We start from the raw sequence: 11,355 nt of genomic DNA on the forward strand, positions 1-11,355 counted from the left end.
ATGTTGATGTCTTTTATTGTTACTTCATCCTGAGCCTCCAAGTCAATTGTCGCCATGTCATGATGAATATAATGCTACTTTGACTCATCATGCTCTCTCAAATCAAAGTCTCTTTCTTCCTCCTCATCATCAAGATCTTCCACCTACATCTTTTCTTTCCCTTTTTGCAGCTGTTTTCCCTTTCGAATCTTGTGGAGAAAACACTTTCCTATCAGTTGCAAACAATCTTCTTATGGCCCTCTGGTATGTCATGTAGGTCCCAGACACCTCAGTAGCTCTAGTCTCTTTGGAATTCTCATTTGTATTCACCTGAGCACTGCTAGAAGGTCCTCCTCATTCTTGGGACACTAGTGGAGGAATTTGAGGACCCCTGAAGATGTCATGAGAAATAAATGTCTCCCAGGGGATGTTTAGGAGGTTAAGTTGATGAAGCACAATCATCTTGATCAAGGAATAATGATAAAGACTACTCATCTACTAAAGGTATGGCTTTTTCTACACAAAGTGGGCCATCTTCTCAATATTCCTGAACAAGAAATAAGGGAGGTTTAACATCGTCACCCTGGTAAAATGAATGAGAAGCCTGATGTGATAGGTGTACAGTCTGGAAAATCTTCCCTCACAAGTGAAATATTTCATGATGATTTTCATCATCGGGGCATACTTGTCTTCAAGGAACCTGAAAGGAAAAAGCCTTTTTGCTTCATTTATGTACTTGGGTTTGATGTAAGGCTCATAATAGTGTTCCTCCAGGTCCTGAGCCTTGTACCACTTCTCCCCTACATTTGGAATCTTGGTTGCATCCACAATAATGGAGGGTGAAACTGTAAATGTTACCCTAGCAAGAGTCACCTTGTTGTCCCGAAGATTGGCTACAAAAAGCCTGGTGAGCTCAGGGTGGTGTTGAGCTCTCTCTACCTACCATAGAATTGATAGCACCCTAGATGCCTAAAACAAGTGATAGCCAAATAATAGGCCTGCAACTCTTTGACGTTTGATGGCTCTTCCCTGATAATTTTTCCTCCCTTTTGTGGTTTTCTATGATGTATAGGTCTATCTCTTGAACTGTCACTACCAGTGTTATCCTCCTTCTCATAGTCTCTGTCTTCTCTGTCCATGTTTGAAAATTTTTAGGCTGTCTATTCCTAGAAAGGGTTGAAGAGAGTGAGCAAGAGTGATTAGGAATAAGGGAATGGGAGATGAACTTGTGAGGTATTTGGTGGGCTAGGAAATGAATGGGAGGGTATGAATCATGAAAATGAGGGAGACGGGCTTGGGTCTTTTTTTAAGTATAGCTTGTGGGATGAAGGAAAAAGGAATATAAAATGTTATGGAGTGATATAGGGGAGGGGTTTATGGCTTTAGTGATAGGTGATGGGAGAAATAATGGGGGTTAGGGTTTCTAGGGTATAATTAAGGAAGAATCTAGGGTTTCACTTTTGCCATTGTAAATTACCTTTAAAAGCTTCAATTTCAAACCAATGACGTTGTACAGTGAGGAAACTTGTTCAAGGGAAGAGAGGGTTATTTTTTGATGATTTTAGGTAGCTGGAGGCTTTTTGGCCCTTGCTGGCTCAATGCGCAGTGCCTGCTATAGGCGTGCAACACCCTCCTGAACGCGCAGCGTAGTGGTTTCTTACACTGCCAGAATTGCCCTATATGTACTGCTCAGCCTGTACACGTAGTGCTTCGAGCTGAACGTGCAACGCCACCTCCTTTGCCTCAAACATGCAACGCCAACCTCCCTAAGCGCAGCGCCACTACTCCTTGGCCCAAAACTCACTGAACTTCTCCTCTTTTCTTCACCTTTTGACTCCTTCTTTGCCAAATGAGAATGATGAGTTTGAAAATGAAATGTGACACCTTATATAGGAGTAGATTTTGACTTTTCTTTAGAATAACCCACTCTCTAATGTTTCTTGACCTTTTTCAAATCTCCATTTTAATGCCTTTGTTCATTGTTCCTTTTCAGGTGGATGATGCCCAATTTGAACTGATTTTTGCAGTGGTTCATTGTCTTGTAGAAAGGAGAGATGCCTTGGTGCAGCTAGGATCATTTATTACATAAAGTGACTTAAATTACATAAAAATATAAATTAACTCAAAATACTCTGTTTTCACCTCAAAAACATGTTTTTTGAGGTGAAAATTACATTAGTTAAAAAGATAATTGTAAAGTGACTATGACTTACTAGCAATCATTCTTGATTTATTTATCATCCTCATCCCCTTGGTGCCCTTTATTTAAACCTTTAAATCATGCCTTTGACCTTGGAAATGAAACCCTAAGACCTAATGAAAACATGATTGCATTTTGACCATGAAACCATAACTGAATACAATCTGAAGATGGGTTAGCATGTGTACTTTATGAGGGAGAAATTAGAATTTCTGAGGAGAAGACAACCATCAGTGGATAAGCTTGACATGACCTAATGAAATAATATAAAAATTTTAGTATGGGACCCCTAAAATGAAAATGCAAAGAGCAGATTTGATCCCTGATGGAAGTATGCATATACTGACACTAACAATATATATGATAAAAAGATGGGATAATTAATAAATATGTAAAAAGGAATGAAATTTAAATATGGATACAAATAGTGCTAATATGTGGTAATGATAAAGTTAACATAATAATAGAATATATAATGTTAATGATGGGAAACAAGAACCTTTATATTTCAGTAGCAATTTTGCATAACTTCTTTTGTCTATATAATTTTTTTAGCATGTGCATGCACTTCCATAAAAACACAACATATAAAATAACATGCCAAAGAAAAAATGTATGTTAAAACCAATGATTAGGTATAAGCCATTTGAATAAATGGAAAGAAAAAAATAGCTAATGATTAGGTATAACTTATTTGTAGAAATGGCATTAAACAATTTAAATGGAAAGAAAAAATTAACAAATCAAAATGAAACATTACATATCATTATTTGTAATGACCCTTCCTTCCATGCCCATTAAGGATTCTCAAGTTGTAGGAGGTGTTATGTTCTAGACCCGATCTCCAAGGTTTTTTATGAAGACGTAGTTAGCAAAAAATTCTTTTTTGCAATTTTTTAGAATTTAATCTTGACCCCACCATTGTGATCAACTTTTCGAGATCTTTTTGATGATATAACATTTATATAAATCCAAATCCTAGATAAAAATTTATTCTTGTTATAATTTTTAGCCTATTAAAAGAGGCCAAGTCAGCCCAATACCTACGTGTGCCCATGCAGCCTCTGCCAAGCTCACATGACCCTCTCACATCATCATAGTGGGGTCCATAGGTATTTACCCAACGAAGAACCAAGTCCACATCATTCCAGAGGGGTTTGCTCCTTCATGTTCTTGTATGATGCAAGCTAACAAGTTAAAAAAATCTAGTAGTAGGTGGTCTCCTGACAACAAAGTTCCACCATTTGAACCATGGTCAAATCGACTCGACTCCCAATGTTTGCCTATTCGCAAGGTGACAAGGCAAAAAGATTTTGACGATGGGTGGTGTCTTAGAAACAAGGTTCCAAGACCAAAACCATGTTTGGTTCAACCAAACATCCATTGAGACACCTGTTTGCAAGTTGGAAAGGTGCCAAGGTTTTGCCAGTGGTTGATCTTCAGGCGACAATGATCCAAGGGGTCAGAACCATGGCTAGAATGACTAGTTCTTAGCTGAATCACCAATTTATGAGTAGTTAAGGCACAAAGGTTTTGGAAGTGGGTAGTGGTTGGTCTCCCCACCATGATACTCTATAGTCATATCAGACCCTCAATCCAAGGATGGATGAAACCACTGCCAAGCTAAAATGTAGTTGCAGAAAAAAGGGAAGTATCCACTCTCAATACATTCTGTGCTTAATCTAGTTTAGGGGTGCATTAAATCAGAGTTCAACCATCAAACCTTACACACACCACTTTGTAGTGCACCATATGACCGTTCTCCTATCCTCGATTCAAGAAGAGGGGAAAGGTCCCTTCCCAAGATTCACTAAGCTTGTTAATAATTGTTGGACACCTAATCCTCTATAGGTTAGTGTGGAAGCCGAATAGACTAAGGAAGTCTAAGAGACCTTGGGATGTGGAACCCAATGGTCACAACATGTACTATAAATGTATATCATTTGTTAATAATAAATGTACTCTCATGTTTTATCTTTCATACTCTTTCTGCCATGTGTGTGTTTAACATGGTATCAGAGCAGGCGTACTCCTGCCCTGCATAATTACTTTGAGCCATTTGTTTTATGGCCTTTATATGCAGGTCATTTCTGCGATCAGTTCTACATTTCATGAATATTTTCTTAGCTAAATTCTAGCTACAAACTCTGTCATTTCTCCAACGCCATTTTTGGCTTCCCTCTGCTTTGTAACTCCCTACTCTGCTTATGTTCTGCCTTTCATAAAAGCATTGCTCCTCTTGGTTATGACAGTCTAATAGAACTTCTCTCTAGTGCTCCCAGCAAGAATATTACATTGGTGTCGGCTAATAGTGTTCCTCTCTCATACCTGCGATTTAGGGTAACGGTCTTCACTGCTATGGTCAATCATCTGCTCATCTTTGCCATCATCTTCTGTGCATTTTATTCTACTGTTGAAGAATCGATTACCACCGCCTTTGCACAAACCTTACTTCTCTGGGCACACCAAGAACACTCTGCCCTTGGTGCCGTCTGTAGTATACATTGTGGTTTTACATTGTTTTGAATCCACATACCTCCACTTCACTAATTCCATCCTGCACGCTGTAGCCAACATGCAGGCTATTTTTTGAATCCGCTTACCTCTGGTATACCTCCCCTTCACTGTGCTTCCACCCATGGCTCTGTTGATATACTGTAATGCCATTAAAACCCTGATTTGTCTTGCCAGAATCCGTAGCGATCTCATCATCGAAAGACTTCTTGCAAAGGTTGATAGGGATGGAGTATGCGCTAAGCGGGAATTGCATTAAAACCTTCAATAAAGCTGCACTTCATCATATCTTTGCACGTGATACCACCATATGATAATATGCATTCAATGATATCATTCCATATACACCCTCTCACCATTGTCTTCAATCTGATCCCAGCAGCCACACCAGTATTCATTACATTGATAACGCTAGTAACTTGGGTTTCCTCACTTTTGCTATTGTGAATGCTCCTCACCACACTCCAGATCTGCCATGTGTAATATAACTGTCAATACAAAAAAAAAATGTCAGGTACGTGCACAATCCAAAGATCAATTTGTGGGTTCTCCAATAAATTTTTGACAACTTTCAATCCCGTTTAGAGTGGCACACCCATGGAAGTAAACAACAAGGTTGTCAAGCACTAAATGGAACAAATCAACAACGAGGAACGAGTTCCTAAGACATTGAGGCATCATCAATCTCGGATGCTTTTAGGTTGCTCAACCTACTTGAAATCTAGGCTGGTGATGTAGCTCGCTGCAAAATGCATGAATGTGAGGAATGTGAGAGATGAAAAAGCCATTACATCTCATAGAAGAGTAGATCCAAACCACTGGATGAGAAATCAGTGTCGGACAAACATCAGGATTGCACCTTGCTTTGTGGATATCTTGAACTTTTATCTTTTATTGCATGCAAATATAACCATAGATATCTTTGATATTACAAAATAATATTTAATGTGGCTGGTATTTACGATCTCTTCCATGCTTATGTTCTATGCATATAGGGATTTTTGATGGATCCATACAGGTTTCCATAGTCGGTGATTGTGTCTATCTTCAACCCCAGCAGTTGTCAAGGCCAAAGGCAGAGATCTATGTGCTATTTTCATAACTGTTGTTTTGATATATATATATATATATATATATATATATATATATATATATATATACATGCGTTGCTTTTAAATACTATTTTGGCATATATATGTTGTTCATCTTTGGCACACCACAATGAGCGATTTGAACACAGACATTGAGGAGCTTTATCATTTGCTAACCAATGTCAAAAGGCCTTGAATTCAGGCCTTTCTCACTGACGAGCTTCAACAGTTGCAGAGTCAAAAGGTCCAGCAAAGATAGCAACACCTTTACAAACCTCTGCTGCAAAAAGATTGGAAGCATCCCACAGAACACTCGGATCATTAAGGTGGGATCAGGATAATGAAAAAATCAAGCTATATCTATTTCTCGAGGGAGTAATTGAAGAGAAAGTTGTTTCTAATTTCCAGCCTTGGTCATTTGATGTCAAACTTCATGATATCGAAGAAACAATTATCGCTATTTGGCCTCTTAGATCTCGAGCAAGCTAATTCATTGCTCGCTGCTGAATTGAAGATCAATAGTTTCATTTTGTGGAGAAAAGATGAATATTTCCTATAAGGGCTGACAGAGATGGCCTCCTGAATGTGCTAGTTTTTGTACTTAGGATGCGTGTTTTTTTGAGTGCTACCACTCACTACAGTCTTGCTTTTTTTATATGAAGAAATTGATGATATTGTAAGCACTTGTTTTGGAAAAACGTGTAACAAAGTTTCACCCCACAGTTTCGGGGGTGAGCACTTCATAATCTGCCATTTCAAAATTAGCAAATGTAAGGCACTTCTTATGTGCTTTCAGCTTTATAGTTTATGAGATTATGTACAGGTTTGTAAGCCACCTTTTATGTGAAAAAATGGGCTAGACTGGGAAAGCCAATATCTTGTGTAGTGAAATTCTTATTTATGGACATCTTGTTTAGTTTAGCAGAAGAGTTATAGCATGTGGGTTTTTCGATATTTGAACTAATTTGGAGAGTGGAGACTATTGAAAGCTTCTTTGTCTTAGCATTTTATTAGAGTTTGGAGTGCGTTGAGATCCTCATTGTTTTACTATTTTTTGAGGTTAAAAATGACTCCAATTGGTGAAGTACTAGAGTTTTTGAAAACTCTTATACAATCTACTATTGATGACACATTCCAAATCAACAAAGGCTCTCTCTCAGAAATTCAGACATGTCTACAATCTGCACAAGAACAGATTGAATTTTTGTAGCTTGAATCTCAACTATAGCATGAAGAATTACAACAGTGGAGTCATCATTCTGAACCTGTTTCTATTCAGAAGATTGAAATGGACTCCCACAAACCGCAAGACAATAATGTTACAGTTCATTCAGATTTAGTACCCAATAAAGCATCAAGGTTACATGAAGATGAAAAAGTTCAACTTGCACTTCCCAAGCCCATCATCAGACCTTGGGAAGAGCTTGTCCAGAACAAGCACATAACTGGTATTGGATATGACAAGGATGTGTCCTTTCATATTCCAGACTACTCCAAACAAATCCAATTTCAAAGTTCCAGATTTCTTTAGGATAATTCATCTTCACCTGCTCCTCATGACAGTTCACCTCCAACTGTTCCAGATTCTACCCCTCTTCCACAACAATAGATAATGAAATTCCAACACTATGACCGAGTTGGCCATATGAAAGATTACTATTTTGATCTTCATCCATGTAAGCACTGTCATAAAACCAGTCATTCTTCAAATAGATGCTTCAAAAACAAACCTCCTGCAAGAACAAAGATTCATCTTGGATGGATCGCTTCTTGGAAATGGGCATCAACAGCTAAGAAGATATTCATGTCACATGTCAGAACTTGTTTTAGAGTATTGAACAGTCTTGCAGTTGAGTTTTCTCCATCATCTCACCTTGTATTTGACAGGGGGGGAAATGATGGTCATCTACAATTTTCAAAGCCACATCAAGCGAGCCTGAGCCACAACCTGCCACACCAGTTTCAAAGTTGTAGCCAGAGACAAAGATTCCCCTAAGCATGCCTTCAGTTGGTAATGCATCTTCAAATAATTTGGGACACTTCCTCTAGCAAAAGGCTTCAGTGTTATGAAACCAGCTCAAGAAAAGATAGAAAAGAAAAATCAACGCCTTAGAATTCAGCCTCTTCGAGGGGGCAACCTCCTTTACATTACATAAATGAACAATTCTTGGATGATACAAATGACAAAACCTCCTTTCTATATATAGGAGTCTAAGGAGTCACAATATAATCCAGCCGACCTAACAATAATAATATAAAGCCACAAAAATAACAATAGAGGGATTCTAAGGGGCACAGAAATAACAATATGGGGGTAATAGGGGCACAACAATATAAATAAGGGGTATAACTACAATAGTAATGGGGTAATCACTAGTATTATAGGGACCCAACATGCCCCTCTCCTTCAAAAAAGTGTTGTCCTCAATGCTTGAGTAGTTCTGGATACTTCTGCATAAAATTCTCATCCTCCCATGTGGAATCTTTAGCGGATAAGTTCTTCCACTTGATAAGATACTCTGAAATTGATCGATTTCGTAGCTGTCGAGTTCTTGTTTCTGTGACTGCTTCCGGTTCCAATATAATTTTTCCTTCCTCGTCAAGTTCTGGCAATATTGTTTGAACTGGGAGCTTGTCGCCTATAACCTTCTTTAAACATGAAACATGGAAAACTGGGTGCAATCGAGAAGCTGCAGGAAGCTCCAATTTGTATGCCATAGTACCAATCTTTTCCAACACCTTGTACAGACCATAATACTTTGGTGATAATTTATTATCCTTCTTAGCTTGCTTTAGGGACATTTGCTTATATGGTTGTAGCTGTAGGAATACCCAATCACCTACATCAAAACTTCTTTCACTGCGATGTTGATCTGCCTGTTGTTTCATTCTATTTTGTGCCAACACGAGGTTATCCTTTAAGAGTTGGAGGACTTGTTGTTGATGTTCGATGTGATGTTCCACTGCCTGAACCTTAGAATTTTCTCTTAAATATGATGTGATTGATGGTGGTTGGTACCCATAAAGTGCCATAAATGGGGTCATTTTTGTTGCTGTATGGAAGGAAGTGTTATACCACCATTCAGCCAGAGGCAACCATTTGACCCATTGTGTCTGTTTATCAGATACAAAGCAACGAAGATATCCTTCCAAACATTTGTTTACTATCTCAGTTTGCCCATCAGATTGAGGATGATAAGATGAGCTATGAGCTAACTGAGTACCAAGACAAGAAAATAATTCTGTCCAAAAATTTCCAGTGAAAATGGGATCTCTGTCACTCACAATAATCTTTGGATTTCCATGTAGCTTTTGAACTGTTTCCATAAATGTAGTAGAAACTGTACTGGATTTAAATGGATGTGATAATGCACAAAAGTGTGCATACTTGGTAAGTCTGTCAACTACCACCATGATGACACTCTTTCCCTCAGACTTGGGTAAACCTGTGATAAAATCCATTGAAACCTCCTCCCAACGTTGGCTTGGAATGGATAAAGGTTATAATAGACCTGGTGTCTTAATTGTTTCAACTTTATTTTGTTGGCAAACCAAACATTCCGCCACAAACTTTTGAATATCTGATTTAAGGCCATCCCAAAAAAATTCCTTCTTAACCCTGTGGTAAGTTTTTAAAAATCCTGAGTGCCCTCCTAAGGGAGAAGTGTGCAATTCCATAAGAATCTTTTGTTTTATCTGGGAATTCTTACAGAGGTATAAGCGATCTTTGTACCATAGCGAATCATTTTGCCAGCTAAATGTATCAAAAGTACTGGAATCTTGTTGTAGCTTTCGAATAAGTGCCCACACTTCTTCGTCATTCTTCCATTCCTCCTTTGCTTCGTTTATCCAATCTGGTTGGATAATAGAAATGGCACACAACAATGCTTCCATATCCTCATCCTTTCTTGAGAGTGCATCTGCCACCACATTTTGCTTCCCTTTTTTGTAGATGATTTCAAAGTCATAACCCAACATCTTTGTGACCCAGTTTTGTTGCTCTTCAGAGGATAATCTTTGTTCTAAAAAGTATTTAAGGCTATCATGATCCGTTTTTACCTTGAAGTGTCTTCCCATTAGGTAGGGTCACCATTTCTTAAGTGCATGGAGTATTGCCAACATTTCCTTCTCATAAATAGCTTTTCTTAAAAATTTCCCTTGATTGGACGACTTTCAAAAGCAATGGGTCTTCCATCTTGCATTAGAACAACACCAATTCCATTTCCTGAAGCATCACATTCCACAATAAAGGTTTTTGTGAAGTTCGGTGTAGCTAAGACCGGTGCTTGGCACATTGCCTCTTTAAGATGTTTAAAGGCCTTTGTTGCTTCTGGAGTCCATGAAAATGAATCTTTCTTCAATAATGTTGTTAGAGGTGTTGCTATTCTCCCATAATTCTTAACGAACTTGCGATAATCCCTGTCAACCTAAGAAATCCTCGCAGATGCTTTATGGATGTGGGGATTTTCCATTCCTTAATGGCTTTAATTTTGCTAGGGTCTACCTTAACTCCTTCATGAGATACAATATGACCCAAATATTCCACCTCCTGGACTCCAAAGAAACATTTGGATCTTTTTGCATATAATTGTTTCTCCTCCAATAGTTGTAGCACCTTGTCAACATGTTCAACATGATCCTTCCAAGACTTGCTGTAGATTAGTATATCATCAAAAAATACCAACACAAATTTTCTAAGGAATGGTTTGAAAATTGAATTCATCAAACCTTGAAATGTTGAAGGTGCATTGGTAAGGCCAAAAGGCATGACCAAAAATTCATAATGACCCTCATGAGTTCTAAATGCCGTTTTCGGAATGTCTTCAATCTTCATTCTGATTTGATGATATCCCGAACGAAGATCCAACTTGGTGAAGTAAATTGATCCATGCAATTCATCCACTAATTCATCAATGACAGGAATGGGGAACTTATCTTTAATAGTGAGCTTGTTGAGCTCCCTATAATCTGGACACATGTGCCATGATCCATCCTTCTTGTGCACCAATACTACTGGAGCTGAGAAAGAACTTTGACTCGGTTGAATTATACCAGCCTCTAGCATTTCTGCAACCATACGTTCAATTTCACTTTTTTGGACATATGGATATCTGTACGGCCTGATGTTTGGAGGAACACTTCCTGGAATCAGATGAATAGCATGATCATGATCACGCATAGGTGGGAGACCTTTGGGAGTCTCAAATACCTTGGAATGATTGTCCAGGACTTTTTGGAGATCTGGAGAAATAGATGATTCCAATGTGGAAACATCTAGCGAACATAATTGTGCAATTACACCTCTTTGCTCCTTTTTTAGAAGCTTTGTCATGCCATTAGAGCTGATTATCTTTCCTGGTTTCCCTGCAATACCCCTTAATTCAACTTCCTTTCCTTCCACAGAAAATTTCATGAAGAGTTCTTGAAAATTAAAAGCTATTGTACCCAAGGATTGTAGCCATTGGACTCCTAGTACAACATCAACACCTCCCATTGGAATGGAAAGCATTGGGCTAGTCAATGCATATTCTCCCATGGATAGCTTGATATTATGGCACTTTCTAGAACAAT

The sequence above is a fragment of the Pinus tabuliformis genome, chromosome 2_2 (assembly GCF_031772625.1).
Source record: "Pinus tabuliformis cultivar Carrire ecotype Pingquan chromosome 2_2, CPIR1, whole genome shotgun sequence".
Taxonomy (NCBI): Eukaryota; Viridiplantae; Streptophyta; class Pinopsida; order Pinales; family Pinaceae; genus Pinus; species Pinus tabuliformis.